The sequence below is a fragment of the Aegilops tauschii genome, chromosome 5 (genome assembly GCF_002575655.3).
Source record: "Aegilops tauschii subsp. strangulata cultivar AL8/78 chromosome 5, Aet v6.0, whole genome shotgun sequence".
In the NCBI taxonomy this organism is placed as follows: domain Eukaryota; kingdom Viridiplantae; phylum Streptophyta; class Magnoliopsida; order Poales; family Poaceae; genus Aegilops; species Aegilops tauschii.
The window spans coordinates 563,723,490-563,728,900 of record NC_053039.3 but is presented as its reverse complement, the minus strand read 5'-3'; the positions used below and the strand labels follow the sequence as shown (position 1 = coordinate 563,728,900).

The 5,411-nt window shown below is 44.1% G+C and overlaps 3 non-coding genes across 3 annotated transcripts; all 3 read left to right on the top strand.

The window, feature by feature from the left end:
* The first annotated feature begins 236 nt into the window (after positions 1–236).
* LOC120965536 (U6 spliceosomal RNA) lies at positions 237–339 on the top strand. The gene has a single exon (XR_005758581.1). It is a non-coding gene; the product is annotated as a U6 spliceosomal RNA (small nuclear RNA).
* A 1,058-nt stretch (positions 340–1,397) lies between these two features.
* On the top strand, positions 1,398–1,500 carry LOC120965584 (U6 spliceosomal RNA). The gene has a single exon (XR_005758629.1). It is a non-coding gene; the product is annotated as a U6 spliceosomal RNA (small nuclear RNA).
* A 1,032-nt stretch (positions 1,501–2,532) lies between these two features.
* Positions 2,533–2,635, top strand: LOC120965568 (U6 spliceosomal RNA). Its single transcript, XR_005758613.1, has one exon. It is a non-coding gene; the product is annotated as a U6 spliceosomal RNA (small nuclear RNA).
* The last annotated feature ends 2,776 nt before the right edge of the window (positions 2,636–5,411 follow it).

Here is a 5,411-nt window from a genome sequence, read left to right as displayed (position 1 = left end):
ATCATCGTTCGTTATTCCCTAAAGAAAAAACACAACGGCCCGTTATGCTCTTCCATTAATTTGGGCTACATCAAGAGAGATCCGGCTTGCAACTAGTGGCCCACCGCGTGCATGATGGCATCTAGGTTTGGCTGGACAGCGGCGTGGGGAAAACAAATGCTCGTTTGTTTAGTCCCACATCGGCCAGCCAGGGAGAGTCGGACTGGTTTATGAGGCAGAGAGCGGTAGCTAGCGTCGTCCCTTCGGGGACATCCGGTAAAATTGGAACGATACAGAGAAGATTAGCATGGCCCCTGTGCAAGGATGACACGCACAAATCGAGAAATGGACCAAATTTTTTTGAGATTTTCCATGCAAGTATCTGGAGCCTTCTTTCTTGCACATGTGTGTGCTACTATTCTTACAGAAAGGCCCTTTAGTTTCCCTTCTCTATCACAGAGGTCCTTAATACTGACTTTTTAAATTTAGATCCACACGCTTTCTCTTCTTTCTTATTGCAGATACAACGTTTCTGTAGTAACTTTTTAGCCTTTTTAATCAATTTTTACACGTTTCTGCATTAGTTTTCCGTTTTAGTCCTCCTACATGTAGTGTATTCCTTGAATTTATTATTGTCTTTGTTCCTTAACCTTAACTGTGGTTTGGTCATAACGCAAAAAAACATGTTTCATTAGTCTAATTTGATCATGTTACCGCCTAACAAACTCATCTAAGGCTTGTGAGAAAACTCTCTCAGACACTTGTGTTGGATTCTGGTATCACCCGAAAGAATCCCTTCTTCAAGCCTTTCTATCTTTAGTGTACAATAACTAGTGGTCGATGAATTACGTAGGTCACAACTGGTGAAATCTCCATCTTCATGTAGTAAAGTATATATGTTGCATACCATTTTATATATCTAGTCACACCAAAGACACGGTAAGCTAGCTTAGCATGAACATTTTGGCACTATGGTCTTTGCAATATGTACTTGTGGCAACAGCTTGATTGTCTAATCACCTTCACGGACAAGTTTGCTTTTTAAAAAGGTTTGTCGATTTGCATAATCCACCTTTCATAAATTGTGAACAAACAAAAGGATTTGTTGATTCCTCCTTTCCTAAACGTGCATGTGCCGTCCCCCCACGTGCCGCAACAACTATAGTATTCTTTTTAGTGTCCAAGCATCATTCGTTGTTCCCTAATGAAAAAACACGAGGGTCGTTATGCTTTTCCATTAATTTGGGCCACATCAAGAGAGATCCGGCTTGCAACTGGCAGCCCACCGCACGCATGATGGTGTATAGGTTTGGCTGGACTCCGCCTTGGGAAAAACAAACGCTCGTTTGTTTAGTCCCACATCGGCTAGCCAGGGAGAGTCGGACTGGTTTATAATGCAGAGCGCGGCAGCTAGCATCGTCCCTTCGGGGACACCTGATAAAATTGGAATGATACAGAGAAGATTAGCATGGCCCCTGTTCAAGGATGACACGCACAAATCGAGAAATGGTCCAATATTTTTTTGAGATTTTCCGCGCAAGTCCCTGGAGCCTTCTTTCTTGCACTTGTGTGTGCTGCTATTTTTACAGAAAGGCCCTTAAGTTTCCCTTCTCTATTAGAGAGGTCCTCAATACTGCCTTTTTAGATTTAGATCCACACGCTTTCTCTTCTTTGTTATCTAGCCTTTTTAATCTATTATTACACATTTCTGGATTAGTTTTCCGTTTCAGTCCTCCTACATGTAGTGTATTTCATCAATTTATTATTGTCTTTGTTCCTTAACCTTAACTGTGATTTGGTCATAACGCAAAAAAAACATGTTTCATTAGTCTAATTTGGTCATGTTACCACCTAACAAACTCATCTAAGACTTATGAGAAAACTCTCCCGGACACTAGTGTTGGATTCTGGTATCACCCGAAAGAATCCCTTCTTCAAACATTTCTATCTTTAGTGTGCAATAACTACTGGTCGATGAATTACGTAGGTCACAACTGGTGAAATCTCAATCTTCATGTAGAAAAGTATATATGTTGCATACCATTTTATATATCTAGTCACACGAAAGACACGGTAAGCTAGCTTAGCATGAACCTTTTGGCACTATGTTCTTTGCAATATGTACTTGTGGCAATAACTTGATCGTCTAATCTCCTTCACGCACAAGTTTGCTTTTGAAAAAGGTTTGTCGATTTGCATAATCCGCCTTTCATAAATTGTGAACAAACAAAAGGATATGTTGATCCCTCCTTTCCTAAACGTGCATGTGCCCTCCCCCAATGTGCGGCAACAACTATAGTATTCTTTTTAGTGTCCAAGCATCGTTCGTTATTCCCTAATGAAAAAACATGAGGGCCCATTATGCCCTTCCATTAATTTGGGCCACGTCAAAAGAGATTCGGCTTACAACTGGCGGCCCACCGCGCTCACGATGGCGTCTCGGTTTGGCTGGAGAGCGTCGTTGGCAAAACAAACACTCGTTTGTTTAGTCCCACATTGGCCAGCCAACGAGAGTCGGACTGGTTTATAAGGCAGAGCGTGGTAGCTAGCATCGTCCCTTCGGGGACATCCAATAAAATTGGAACGATACTGAGAAGATTAGCATGGCCCCTGCGCAAGGATGACACACACAAATCGAGAAATGGTCCGATTTTTTTTAGATTTTCCGCGCAAGCCATTCGAGCCTTCTTTGTTGCACTTGTGTGTGCTGCTATTCTTACAGAAAGGCCCTTTAGATTCCCTTCTCTATCAGAGAGGTCCTCAATACTGCCTTTTTAAATTTAGATCCACATGCTTTCTCTTCTTTGTTATCGGGGATATAACCTTTGTGGAGTAACTTTTTAGCCTTATTAATCTATTATTACACGTATCTGGATTAGTTTTCCGTTTCTATCCTCCTACATGTAGTGTATTCCTTCAATTTATTATTGTCTTTGTTCCTTAACCTTAACTGTGATTTGGTCATAACGCAAAAAAACATGTTTCATTTGTCTAATTGATCATGTTACCACCTAACAAACGCACCTAAGACTTGTGAGAAAACTCTCCCGGACACTAGTGTTGCACTACTAGGAAGAACACCACCAGTAGCGTAGGTTCTTTGGATAGGTATCTACGTTACTGCTACGACGCTACAGCTAAATTTTAGCAGTAGCGCGTTTTTTACCCACGCTACAGCTAGTTGTGAGAGTAGTAGCGTGGGTTGCACACGCGCTACGGCTAATAGCAGCAGCGCAGGATGCTGCCCCGCGCTAATACTAACTAATTAAGATTTTTTTTAAATCCACCAATTCCATTTTATGCTTTTGAGATGTATACAATTCAATTAGCATCTTAATTAACTGGAGAGACAATACAAATGTTTTCTTTTGAGATGTATACGCTCCAAACATCAATTGATCATTTGCATTGACTAGTACATGGTGCATTGGGTTGGAGATGAGCCGCAGCAACCGGCATCCAAGTTGCCTGATCCACTCGCCGTCCACGGATCCAAGCTAGGTAGGACGAGGTCTACCACAAAAAACCACGGGGCTCCCTTGTTAATTTTTCTATCATGGAGCATGAAGAAGAGTGAGACGGGAAGAAGAGGGGGCTCACTATTGCTGGCCAGATGGGAGACAACCGGGACGGGGGATGACATGAGCTACGGGAAGGGAGATGCTGAGTAGCGTGTCGGCCGCGTCCTCGCCGGTGGCGGACGTGTAGGTCACCGTGAGCTGTTGCACAAGGAACGGCACGACCCCCGCGTCGGCCGGCGTCCGCACCTCGGCGGCTGCTGGAGAACTAGCATACATCGCCGCTATAAGCTGGGTGAGGGGGAACCTTGGCGGTGGCCGGATCCAGTGGTGGAGGAGGGTGAGGACGCAGCGGCCGGATAAGGAGAAGATGTGGGGGAGAGAGACCGAGGCGACGGGACGCATTGGTATTTTATAAGTACACGGTTCTAGTTACAGCGCAGCCAGCAACAAAATAGTAGTAGTGCGGCATGTTTCACCTGCGCTACAACTATAGCATGTCCGGGTGGTCTACTTAGTAGTAGCGTAGGCCTTATAACCCGCGCTACTACTATCAACTTAGTAGTAGCGTGGGATTAATACCCCGCGCTACTACTATGGCCGATCTCGGGAGTACGGTTGGAATCACTTAGCAGTAGCGTGGGATTTAAACCCCACGCATCTACTATAGTACTATCAATTTAGTAGTAGCGTAGATTTATACCCTGCGCTACTACTAATTAGCAGCAGCGCGGCCATATACACCTCGCTACTGCTAAGCTTTTATCTATAAGCTATTTCCTAGTAGTGTTGGATTCTGGTATCACCCGAAAGAATCCCTTCTTCAAACCTTTCTACTTTAGTGTACAATAACTAGTGGTCGATGAATTACGTAGGTCACAACTATTGAAATCTCAATCTTCATGTAGAAAAGTATATATGTTGCATACCATTTTATATATCTAGTCAAACCAAAGATACGGTAAGCTAGCTTAGCACGAACCTTTTGGCACTATGGTCTTCGCAATATGTACTTGTGGCAACAACTTGATCGTCCAATCTCCTTCACGCACACATTTGCTTTTTAAAAAGGTTTGTCGATTTGCATAATCCACCTTTCATAAATTATGAACAACCAAAAGGATTTGTTGATCCCTCCTTTCCCGAACGTGCATGTGCCCGCCCCCCACGTGCGGCAACAACTACTTTTTAATGTCCAAGCATCATTCGCTATTCCCTAATGAAAAAACACGAGGGCCCGTTATGCTCTGGTACGTCTCCTCATATCTATAATTTTTATTGTTCCTTGCCAATATTATACAACTTTCATATACTTTTTGGAAACTTTTTATACTATTTTTGGGACTAACATGTTGATCCAGTGTCCAGTGCCAGTTCCTGTTTGTTGCATATTTTATGTTTCGCAGAAACCCCATATCAAACGGAATCCAAACGGGATAAAAATGGACGGAGAATATTTTTGGAATATTTGGAAAATTCAGGAAGAAGAATCAACGCGAGACGGTGCCCGAGGGGAGCACGAGGCAGGGGGCGCGCCCCTGACCCTCATGGGCCCATCGTAAGGTGGTTGCTGCTATTCTTTTGCCGCAAGAAAGCAATTTTTCGGAGAAAAATCTGGGTGAAGGTTACAATCCAATCGGAGTTACGGATCTCCATATATATACGAAACGGTGAAAGGGCAGAAGGGGAGAACGCAAATACAGAGAGAGACAGAGAGACAGATCCAATCTCGGAGGGGCTCTCGCCCCTCCCATGCCATGGATGCCAAGGACCAGAGGGGAAACCCTTCTCGGGAGGAGGTCAAGGAAGAAGAAGAAGAAGAAGGGGTCCCCTCTCCCCTTCTCTTCCGGTGGCGCCGCAACGCTGTCGTGGCCACCATCATCATCACCGCGATCTTCACCAACACCTCCGCCA